This window comes from Salmo trutta, chromosome 1 (genome assembly GCF_901001165.1).
Source record: "Salmo trutta chromosome 1, fSalTru1.1, whole genome shotgun sequence".
Taxonomy (NCBI): Eukaryota; Metazoa; Chordata; class Actinopteri; order Salmoniformes; family Salmonidae; genus Salmo; species Salmo trutta.
In genome coordinates this window covers 14,670,540-14,683,693 of record NC_042957.1, presented here as the reverse complement: position 1 = coordinate 14,683,693, position 13,154 = coordinate 14,670,540, and positions in this window count along the sequence as shown.

The following is a 13,154-nucleotide window of genomic DNA, read 5'->3' as shown; positions in this document are numbered from 1 at the left end:
AACAATATTTCTAACGTAACTATTGGTGGAATGGTCAGTGGGGAATTATGGAAAATGAATGTAATATTGGTTTTCATTTTGTGATGTCACTATAAACTGTATAACAGAAATACTGTAACTTGAAAAGTATATCCCCTTTATCTGTCAAGTTTTAATCCAATATGTTGTGCATATAATATTAAAAATTATGAAAGTATTTTTGTTAAGATAGTAATGTGATTTTAGTTTTCTAATAAGGTAATTTAATTTTGATAATACTTTGCACAGTAACTAGCCACGCCCCGAGTGAGGTCAGAGAGCTTGTCAGCATGACGGAACGCCCTTTTAACCAAGTGTGCATAAAGGCTTGGAAGAGAAATTAACCTTCAGTCCAGGAAACATGAGGCATTAGCTACATGTTTGTAATGGTTGAAACTTTGAACCTCAACACGAGGTGAAGAAATAAACTCACCTTCCTTTAGACCAGAGAGATGGAGAGCTGCAGCTCATGTCCATAGTGCTCTGAATCTTGAGCTCCTGAATAAACAACAGGAGGAGGAGAGGCGAAAAACTCACTTCTCAGACAAACACTGGTATGGCTGATTAGCTGTCTTAAGTCAGATATAGAGGAAAGCGAATCAGAGAGGGACCATCCTACTACCCTTCAAACCATCCCATCCTACTACGAGTCTCAAATCACCATATTCTCTGACTAACATCACTAATGGGAATCGTCAACATGGCTGGCTGTCTTCCAGAGTGAACATCAGTAGAAGAGGGAGTTCCAGACCCTAAAAAGCCTGCCGCTGAAAGGCCAACTCACCTCCCTCCTAAGAAGGCCTGGTTCCGACAGAGATAGATGGCGAAAAAGGGCACTCACAAGTAGATACATTCATGATTTCTCATTCCAACCAGGCGGCAATTTGTACGCAAAGTATATGATTAATGTGAGAACAGTCCTAGAATGTATCCATGATAAGTGCCCCTTTTTCTCTCTCTCCTCCCCACCCCTCTTAATTCGTTGTGTATAAGCCGTTATATTTTGTCAGTCCACTAGGGACCTTTGTCTCATGTCAAGCTCATGTAAAGGGTGTATGTTTATCCTGTGTTATTGTTTAGTTAGCTATGTCGTGTCTTTGGCATCATTAAAACAGAAGACATGTTTATCAAATAACTCTAATTATTATCACGCGATTAAACTGATTCATCGTGTAACTGTAATTAACTAGGAGGTCGGGGCACCAAGGAAAATATTCAAATTACAAAGTTATAATTTTCCTTATATAACTTTCAGACATCATAATATCTGATCTCTGAGTCTTCTGATTTAATGACGTATTCTTTACCTCGTCAGTCTCATTCCAAACGTCGTAAATTGTTGGTTATCTGCATGAACCCAGTCTTCACTATGAGTCATCCATACATCAATTGTCTTAAAATCATTTATTTACTAACTAAATAATTCACAGAAATGCATAACACAGATATGGTTACAAGGAAATGATAGGAGAATGTGCCCTAGTGGGCTAAATCGGCATGGCGGGTTGTTACACAAAGAAAGGGGGTTGGGCTTGAATGAAAGAGCGGGAAGACTGAGGAATGAAGAAAGCAGCTATGCCATCGTAAATACAGAATCTTATGCATTCTAAATTACCGGCCATTTGGAAAAGGAAAATGCAATAAATATTTACTCTGAGCTGTGCTTCGGTAGGTTGGTCGTAGATGCTGGCCGTGTTGGCCAACAGAGATCTTCCTGTCCTCGGAAGAATGTCACTGGTGGTAAATTGAGTACGTTGTAGTATCTTCGTTGTGTGTTAGATTGGATCCGTCGTCCGTCCTTTCCTAGCCCACGTTTACAACGGCCGCTGCTAACTCAACAGCTAGGAAGTATCACTTCTGTAGTGAATAAGGGTTCAAAGTTCATACCATTCGTAACCAAAGCTCACGCTGAGGTTGGCTTAGTTCTGTACTTGACATGTGTGTCCTTTTAATGCAGAGGCTGCAGACCTCACGTACCCGGAACAGACTGGTTACGTTTTCGTCACTGACTTATATAGTGGCGAGGGGAGAAGGGTGGGTTTCATCGTGTATAACCCCTGTCTCTTCACAGGGGCGGGCCACTGATTGGTCAGGGCTCTTTCCATATGAAAACCCAATTCTCTCATTTGGAAGCTAAAATTACATTTAAACTCCTAACAGTTTCAATATCAAACATTTAAATTGCACAACAATTCCATGTGAATCTGATAACTAGAATGTGTAGACTTTCCCAGGTACAGTTTATGTCGTCCTGTCAACCGAACTGACACCCATACTCATTAAGTACCTGGTATATTTCCAACTGGTTCTATTACCGAAATATGGTTCCTTTCCCCCTCACTTGTTTGATGTTCTCAGACTCTCTATATTTAACAAAGGCTTTTCAAAAGTCCTTCAGTAGGGTCAGAGAGAGAGGGGAAGGGAGAAAGGTATTTATGGGGGGTCATAAACCTTACCCACAGGCCAACGTCATGACAGCTACTAAATAAATAATTCAACCAATTTGTGAAGTACTGATTCATTGTGTAGTACTGAGGCTGGGGTTTTTGCAGATCCAAGAAGGTTACGATTGTTCAGAATGAATATTTGATAAGAGGCAATGATTAATAAGATGACTGTTTATTGATGTAATAGGTAAAGACCTTATTGGGTTTAATTCGGGAGAAGGTAACTCTTTAAACAACCTCTGCTGTGGTGCCCCAAATCCTAATGAGTTAAATGTTACATGATTAATTTAATCGGGTAAGAATTAAACATAGTTAGTAGATTAAATAAATAGCAGTCATCAGATTCATGAAAATAAAGTCACGACAGCTGTATTGGTTGGGTATCATTTGGCTGATTAGCCAAGTTACTGACTGGCCTTATTGTTATAAATGTTTTTGTTGTATTTGCATTTCAGGTTGAGAGGGAGTAAGATCACTAGAATACAGCGTTCAGACCACCACAGCATGCGTTCAGACCACCACAGCATGCGTTCAGACCACCACAGCATGCGTTCAGACCACCACAGCATGCGTTCAGACCACCACAGCATGCGTTCAGACCACCACAGGACCCTAGAGGTATTAGTCAATGCTTATGAACTGCATATTGTACGTGAATTTCCCATTTATATCAATGACACTAACAAAATGGTTGGATTGTTCAGTAACGTGCAGTAAATGCGTACACGGCTTTGGTGATGAAAGGTGCATAATGTATTCATTGTCATGCTGTGACAACGGCCTGTTGGTGACACAGATCTGCTTCAAGCTGCCTGACTGAATACTGGGGCATTCAGTGGTACCTTACCCTTTGATTACAGCAAGAGTCTCCTTATCTCTATCTTATAGTCATTAAACATATACTGTATGTAACAACTCAAATTTATACAAACTGCTACGAACACAATAACTAACTTATATTCACTTGTCCCTGGTTGTGTTTAGACATGCAGCCCAATGCACATTTTTTTCTTTTGATCAATCACATTATATTTTTTTATATGAGATATTTTCAGAGCTGATCTGATTGGTCAAAAGACTACCTGTCTAAACGCAGCCGTTTTTGTCCCATTCTTCGGTTTTGTCTGGGATATATACTGTAAACATATTTCAAAGATAAATACACAATGCAGAGACAGAGGATGAGAGGTCAATACAGTACTAACAATCAAGGGAATAGTGTTTTTTCTGTAATAGGGGATTAATGCAGAGACATGGGAGGAATTTGTCTATATATTGAGTCTGAAATAGCATACTTGTTATTTGGCAACTAGCCCAGTTTTATTGCAAGGAATTCTAATTTGTCAACCACAGGCTAAGGCTGGGTTATAAAACGACATGCTTTCCCTTTGTTCTTTGGAGAGAATCACAGGAGAGAATCACTGGAGAGCATCACTGAGGACAGGGGAGAATGACCATCTACTTCCAAACATGAGTTGTCCTATTTGAATAAACCTATTTTCCTCCCCCTGATTTGCTTTTGGGTCTGTGTTATTAAAGAATAACATCAACTGCTAACAATACTGAACAGAAATATAAATGCAACATGCAACCATTTCAACGATTTTACTGAGTTACAGTTCATACAAACTGAGTTACAGTTCATACAACTGAAATAAATTCATTAGGCCCTCATCTATGGATTTCATATGACTAGGCAGGGGTGCAGCCAGGCAGGAGTGCAGCCCACTTGGGAGCCACTTATTTTCCCCAGCACATTTCTGAGATATTTTATTTCAGCTCATGAAACATGGGACCAACACTTTACATGTTGCATTTATATTTTAGTTGGCACACCTGTGTTATATACATGAATAAAAACATATTCACCCTGGATATGAGACTTGCCTTGATTTTATACCTTTTTGATTCATAAGCTCTAAGTGTTGTCTTGATGGAGAACGAATGCATGTTGTCATATGTTTAAGTTAACACAGTAGTTAGCAAAAATGAGAACAACAGGCTAATAAAAAAAATTAAAAGTAATTTTCTGTAACCTACAAAACAATGAACATGAGTAGTTTATACCAAACTTGATTACATCTGGTGTCATCCCCCAAATTTGACCATTTACAGCCTTGATAGTTGCATCTTTTCTCAGGGAACTGTCTGCTGGTAGATGACAACATGGTGGCAGGTTTTCTGATGTGCTGCTCTAGAATTCCATGGCCCAGCAGACTCACCTAGAAGTAGGGGGATGGACAAGTTCGTTTTTATAAAAGTCTGGGTGACTTTTAGAGGGAGGAGAGCACATGAGTGAGTTTGAGTGAGTACAGTAAATCCAATCCAACCAGTGCCCCTGGATAATATTTTTTATTTTACCAGGTTAGTTGACTGAGAACACATTCTCATTTACAGCAACGACCTGGGGAATAGTTACAGGGGAGAGGAGGGGGATGAATGAGCCAATTGTAAGCTGGGGATGATTAGGTGACCATGATGGTATGAAGGACAGCTTGGGAATTTTAGCCAGGACACCGGGGTTAACACCCCTACTCTACGATAAGTGCCATGGTATCTTTAATGAACTCAGAGAGTCAGGACACCCGTTTAACATCCCATCCAAAAGACAGCACCCTACACAGGGCAGTCACTGCCCTGGGGCATTTTTTAGAGCAGAGGAAAGAGTGCCTCCTACTTGCCCTCCAACACCACTTCCAGCAGCATCTGGTCTCCCATCCAGGGACTGACCAGGACCAACACTGCTTAGCTTCAGAAGCAAGCTAGCAGTGGGATGCAGGGTGGTATGCATGCCACATATCATCACACAGATATAGTAAAGGAAGTTTACATAGTGCATAAAGTATATTCTCTGTGCTCTGGAGAGGTCGCAGGTAGTTGGTCTAAAGACTCTGGAGGTCCTTGGAAAATTATGTCTCTGTAGCACCTTTAGAGAGATGGATAGAGGTACTGAATGTTCTTAAAACCTGTTAGGGACAGATGTTCCGCTAGTGGAACGCCTCACCAATATCCAATGGTATAGCGTGGCGCGAATTACAAATACCTCAAAAATGCAAAAACTTCAATTTTTCAAACATATGACTATTTTACACCATTTTAAAGACAAGACTCTCCTTTATCTAACCACATTGTCCAATTTCAAAAAGGCTTTACAACGAAAGCAAAACATTAGATTGTGTCAGGAGAGTACCCAGACAGAAATAATCACACACCCATTTTTCAAGCTAGCATATGTCACAAAAACCAAAACCACAGCTAAATGCAGCACTAACCTTTGATGATCTTCATCAGATGACACTCGTAGGACATTATGTTATACAATACATGCATGTTTTGTTCAATCAAGTTCATATTTATATCAAAAACCAGCTTTTTACATTAGCATGTTTTGTTCAGAACTAGCATACCCACCGAAAACTTCCGGTGAATTTACTAAATTACTCACGATAAACGTTCACAAAAAACATAACAATTATTTAAAGAATTATAGATACAGAACTCCTTTATGCAATCGAGGTGTCCGATTTCAAAATAGCTTTTCGGTGAAAGCACATTTTGCAATATTCTGAGTAGATAGCCCGGCCATCATGGCTAGCTATTTTGACACCCACCAAGTTTGTCACTCACCAAACTCAGATTTACTATAAGAAAAATTGGATTACCTTTGCTGTTCTTCGTCAGAATGCACTCCCAGGACTTCTACTTCAACACCCAATGTTGTTTTGGTTCCAAATAATCCATAGTTATGTCCAAATAGCTCTGTTTTGTTTATGCCTTCAAATCACTATCCGAAGGGTGACGCGCCGGCGCGTTTCGTGACAAAAAAAATCAAAATGTTCCATTACCGTACTTCGAAGCATGTCAAACGCTGTTTAAAATACATTTTTATGCGATTTTTCTTGTAAAATAGCGATAATATTCCATCCGGGAGACGTTGTATCCGTTCAAACACTGAAAGAAGAAAATGGTGTCATCACATGCACGCGCGCTCCAGTGCCATTGGTCTCAGACGGACCACTCACCAAAACCCCTGCTGTTTTTCGCCCAGAGACTGCAGAGCTATCATTCAACATTCTGGCGCCTTCTGAGAGCCAATGAAAGCCTTAGAAAATGTCATGTTACAGCAGAGATCCTGTATTTTCGATAAAGAGGCCATAGAAGGACAAGAAATGGTCAGACAGGGCACTTCCCATATAGAATCTTCTCAGGTTTTGGCCTGCCATATGAGTTCTGTTATACTCACAGACACCATTCAAACAGTTTTAGAAACTTTAGGGTGTTTTCTATCCACATCTACTAATTATATGCATATTCTAGTTTCTGGGCAGGAGTAATAACCAGATTAAATCGGGTACGTTTTTATCCGGCCGTGAAAATACTGCCCCTTATCCCTAACAGGTTTTAAAAGAGAGCGCAAGAGAGTTAACATTTACATTGTTGATTGAGGACTATAAGGGTCCAATCAGACACATGGATACCTAAAAGATGCAGCAACTCAATGGTTTTCAATGGGTAGTAGTGTTTTGGGTGGGAGGGCCTAGGCTTGTGTTGTGCTGTCCATCAGAAAAGTTGCAAAGACTATCCAACAACCAAATAAAAACGTAAAGCAGCACAACTAAGCTGTCACCCCTGACCTCCCATTGGTCCAGGGACTCCTGCAAAACCCTCTAATCAGTCTCTGACAGGGCGTTACTCTAGGACTAGACAGGTTTATGGTGCATTGGGCTTCTCATCTCCTCATTTGAGTGGAATATTAGCTATATATATATTTTTTAAATGCAAGACTAACTGACACTGACATGGAGTGCTCCATGTTACTGCTGGTAGCAGGCCTCAACCTTGATGCAGGGAAATGTCCTGCCTTTGAGTATTGTGGTATTCATCTCCACCAGGCTCCTTAAAATATCACAAACCTGCATAGATTAACAAAAGAAAATGGTAACTGTATTTAGTCAATTGAAGTCATGACAGCCATAGGGTCTTACAGGTTTTCACTAACACGTCATTCAACTAATTGTGGTCTAAATTTGACAAAAACCTGCACACAGTTCAGTCCCCTGGGATGGAAATCGCCCACGTCTGTATTATTGAATAATAGAAATACATCCACACATGTTATTCTCTATCTAACCTTGTGAATGAACTCCAAGAACAAGAGGATTTTCCTGGTGGCTGGAAAGTTCCCAAGTTTTTCCCATCTGTCTGGGTGTCAGTGATGTGCTTCAACCTGAGGAAAAGAGTAGTGAAACCTAGCTAACATTAGCTACACTGCAGTGATGACGGTGGGCGTTAGCTAGCTACCTTTCCCTCCAGCCTGCTATCTAGCTAACATTAGCTACACCGCAGTGATGATGGCGGGCATTAGCTAGCTATCTTTCTCACCAGCAGTTTCAATTTAGCTAGCTATCTAGCTAACGTTAATGGCATTTATGTCAACTTCAACTGTCAATCAGATGGTTAACTAGCAAATATATTTGTTTTCCCTGTGCATCTAAAGCTGCCTGATAAAGCTAGCCAGTTGATAGTAAAGCTTGGATGAATGTCAGAGGCCACCTAGCTAACGCAATAGCGGCTGTCAATGCAATGGCTGGTCTGGAGTTTGTCTGAAATGTACCATTATATTTCACATGATAAGTAAACTACTGTCATGCCATTTTCAATGTACACAGATGAAAGAGACGATTACCTTCAAGTAGATCATTTTGGTTTTATTTACCTCATCCTCACTTGCGCATGTGGATAGCTACTTCCTGATATTTGATTGATGGAACAATCCAGCCAATGGTTAGGCAGCTGTCGTTTTGGCAAGGGAACTGATGGGTCATGATTAAAAGGTCCTGCCCTCTAATTTTTTACTTGTGAATCACTTTCTACAAACTTAAAAAACTTTATACAATGTGACAACAGTGACAGAACTCAGAGCAGGCACAGATTCAAAATATGCAAGTGTATTTTTGATTCACGGCAAAATATTCATAGTCGTAATTCTGAAAATAAATTATTCAAATGTCAAGTTTGCCTCCGTTGTTAAATCTTTCACACATCATGATACAAACTTGCAAAATTACCAATTTGTGAATCATACTTGCATCCACAAAACTATTTTTTGTATTTAACTAGGCAAGTCAGTTAAGAACACATTCTTATTTACAATGTCAGCCTAGGAACAACCTTGTTCAGGGATAGAACAAATATTTTTTACCTTGTCAGCTCGGGTATTCAAACTAGCAACCTTTCGGTTACTGGCCCAATGCTCTAACCACTAAGCTATCTGCCACCTCAAAATTCTGAATACCAACTCAAGTAGTTCTGTCATCATTATAATCTCATAGCAGTGTTGCAGTAAAATCATCTGAAGCAAATTTGGTGATACACAAAGCAACTCAAACATTGACATTGCATCAATTATATATATATATATTTGACATCTCCCATTCAGCATTTCTCCTCTGATGCAGTTCACAGCAGACCTGACAGATGTGTTGACTTGACAACTGCATCAGAGTATTGAACGACCCTTCCCCCCCTTTTGTTCAAAGCTGGCTGAAGACCTAGCTAGCCAGTAACTAGCTATCACCAGACACATATGAAATGGGAAAGATATAAGTATCTTTGCCATAGATTAATAGGGTAAACTTTTAATTATATTTGCTGATATCCTATAGTCACATTTTGGCACCAGTAGAGTAGCTATCGAGCTATATAAACCACGTCCCTCTACAAACATGCCTTCTCCGATGTTGGTTACAAGGCGGTACTTATTTAAATTAGGTAAGAGAATATTATGTTACCATTGGTGTATTAAATGAGAATTAAGGTGATGTCACCTTGTCCCCTTAATAATGAATCCAATTGTTTGACATGGGGGAGGGGACCAGTAACTTTATGATCAAACTTGATCAATGTAGAAGCAACAGTCATTCATCGTACTTCGGTCATCCTACTTTGATCTGGTTTCCTTCAAATATAATACAATTTCCTGAAAAACTATGATTTTGACTGTTCATTAACCCTTAAGGAAATGTCCTTTTCAAGTTATGAAGTGAACAACATTGTCAGTCAGCCAGACCAGAACTAGTAAATGCTCCATAGCAGCATAAACAACAAACACTGCCCCCACTGTAATGTGTTACCTTTTAACTGTTGAAATGCTCAGTACAGTACAGTACATGTGTAACAACACTACAGTGTGGGTTTTAGCCAAAGGTGATGGTGGTTTCTGAAATTCCGGTAGCATTCACAAAATTCCCAGATTTTCCAGAAATCCTAGTTGGAGGGAATAAGAAGGAAAACCTGGGAATTTTGTGAAAGTTAACAACATTTTGCAACTTTGGTCAGAGTACTAGAGAGACTAATGACTGTGGAGAACACTACTCCACATAAAAAGCATTTCCATCAGTCACTCTGCCCCCTGGCTCTGATGTTTGTATGTACGGGTGCAAGCAGAACTTTCTCCTTCCTCATCTGAGACTTTGCAGTTACATTTCTCTTTGATATCTAATAGTCTGTTTGAACTAGAGGAGGTTTTTATCAGACAAACAGGGGTCTCGAGCTCCCATCATGCTACCGTTAGTCCTTTGTCTTCACAAGAAAGTCAGTGTCAAGGAGTGACTCATGTTGTGTGTCTCTTTTTTCAAAATAAATGATGGGGACATGACGTGTTCTGTATATAATTGTGTATGTTCCCCTAGGCTGTATGCAGCTGAGGTACATCAATGATTAAATTCAGGTTGACCTTCTATAACTTTCGTTCAGCTGTTCTTCTCGCATAGAACTGAGAAAAGACACAGAAATGATAAATAGCCCATTTATATTTCTGATATTTTCTAGTTTAAGTTGAAGTCCCCAGAAGACTCCTGGTTTGACTTATATTGGAATTGAGTTGCCCTCATTTTTAGCAGGCATTGCTAGAAACAATTGATAATGTAATACACAGTAACTTTCCCCCAGTTGGCCCGTGTTCTCACGGTGTTGTAGGTAGGCATATGTAACCAATTCCATGTTAAATGCAACACACAATTTCAGCAAAACGTACTCCCTTGAATATCTGTGTAGAGACTTATGGTGTAACGTCTCTCTACAAGAGATGGGTGTAGGAGTCAGGCGAAGGAGAGAAGATAATTCCAATAACCAGAGTTTAATAAAGTCCATCAAAAAAAACATACAGGCACCGGACTAAAAATACACAGTCCAACAATGACCAAAATAACGAAATCCCAATGACATAACCTGAATAAAAAAATTATGAACAAAAACAACATTTCCCAAACATAAAACAGGGAAACGAAAATAAACCAGCGCGACACAAAGCGGTTAGAAAGAAAATAAATACCCACACTAATCAACCCAAACAAGAAACAGGTGCACAACAAAACAGACACGACTAAACAAAAAGGAAAAAAGGATCAGTGGCAGCTAGTAGACCGGCGACGACGACGGCCAAGCACCACCTGAACAGGGAGAGGAGCCACCGTCGGTGGAAGTCGTGACAGTACCCCCCCCCCGACGCGGGGCTCCCGCAGCGCGCCGACACCAGCCTCAAGGACGACCCGGAGGACGAGGCGCAGGGCGATCCGGACGGCGGTTGTGGAACTCCCTCAGCAATGATGGGTCCAAGATGTCCCCCCTCCTTACCCAGCACCTTTCCTCCGGGCCGTACCCCTCCCAATCCACTAGGTACTGCAGGCCCCCCACCTGGCGCCTAGAGTCCAGGATGGACCGTACAGTGTACGCCGGTGCCCCCTCGATGTCTGGGGGGACGGAGGGACCTCCCACATCTCAGCGTCCGGCAGTGGACTAGCTACCACCGGCCTGAGGAGAGACATGAAACGAGGGGTTAATACGATAGTGAGGGGGAAGTCTTAACCTATAACATACCTCGTTTATTCTCCTCAGGACTTTGAATGGCCCAACAAACTGTGGCCCCAGCTTCCGGCAGGGCAGGCGGAGGGACAGGTTTCGGGTCGAGAGCCAGACCAGGTCCCCCGGCACGAATACTGGAGCCTTACTGCGGTGGCGGTCAGCGCTCACCTTCTGCCGTTCACCAGCCCGTTTAAGAGATTCCTGGACAGCTCTCCAGCACTGCACCCAATCCTCCACCGCAGGAACCTCGGTCTGGCCCTGATGCCAAGTTACCAGGACCGGCTGATAACCCAACACGCACTGAAACGGTGACATGTGGACGAGTGGCAGAGTGAATTCTGGGCCATCTCAGCCCATGAGACGAACCTCGCCCACTCTCCTGGCCGGTCCTGGCAATATGACCGCAAAAACCTGCCCACATCCTGATTAACCTGTTGAGGACAGACGTGAACCCCTAGCCAACAGCCAATGGCATTGCACGGCGCGAAATACAAAACCAACTAAAATACCAAAATTCAATTTTCTCAAACAATCAACTATTTTACACCATTTTAAAGATAAGACTCTCGTTAATCTAACCACATTGTCCGATTTCAAAAAGGCTTTACAGCGAAAGCAAAACATTCGATTATGTTAGGAGAGTACATAGACACAAATAATCACACAGACATTTTCCAAGCAAGCATATATGTCACATAAACCCAAACCACAGCTAGCATACCCACCGAAAACTTCCGGTGAAATTACAAAATTACTCATGATAAACGTTGACAAAATACATAACAATTATTTTAAGAATTATAGATACAGAACTCCTTTATGCAATCGCTATGTCCAATTTTAAAATAGCTTTTCGGCGAAAGCACATTTTGCAATATTCTGAGTACATAGTTCGGCCATCACGGCTAGCTATTTTGACATCCACCAACTTCGGGGTCACCTAAACTCAGAATTACTATTAGAAAAATTGTATTACCTTTGCTGTTCTTCGTCAGAATGCACTCACAGGACTTCTACTTCAACAACAAATGTTGTTTTGGTTCAAAATAATCCATAGTTATGTTCAAATATCCTCTGTTCTGTTCTTGCGTTCAAGACACTATCCGAACGGTGATGCGCGGACGCATGTCGTGACAAAAATATTCAAAATGTTCCATTACCGTACTTCGAAGCATGTCAAACGCTGTTTAAAATCAATTTTTATGCAATTTTTCTCATAAAATAGCGATAATATTCCGACCGGGAGACGTCTTTTTCGTTCAAAGACTGAAAGAAGAAACTGGACTCTTCATGTGCATGCGCGCGCCCGTGTCATTGTTCTCAGATCGACCACTATCCAAATGCGCTACTGTTTTTCAGCCAGGGACTGTAGAGTCATCATTCAACGTTCTGGCGCCTTCTGAGAGCCTATGGGAGCCTTAGAAAATGTCACATTACAGCAGAGATCCTCTGTTTTTGATAAAGAGGGTATAGAAGGCCAAGAAATGGTCAGAGAGGGCACTTCCTGTACAGAACCTTCTCAGGTTTTGGCCTGCCATATGAGTTCTGTTATACTCACAGACACCATTCAAACAGTTTTAGAAACTTTAGGGTGTTTTCTATCCAAATCAAACAATTATATGCATATTCTAGTTTCTGGGCAGTAGTAATAACCAGATTAAATCGGGTACGTTTTTTATCCGGATGTGAAAATACTGCCCCCTACCCTAGAGAGGTTAGGATATTGTTTAGGACCTTGAGCGTGGATGAGGTTCACCCATGATCAGCTCTGAAACCAGATTGCATAGCAGAGAAGGTGCGGTGGGATTCGAAATGGTTGATAATCTG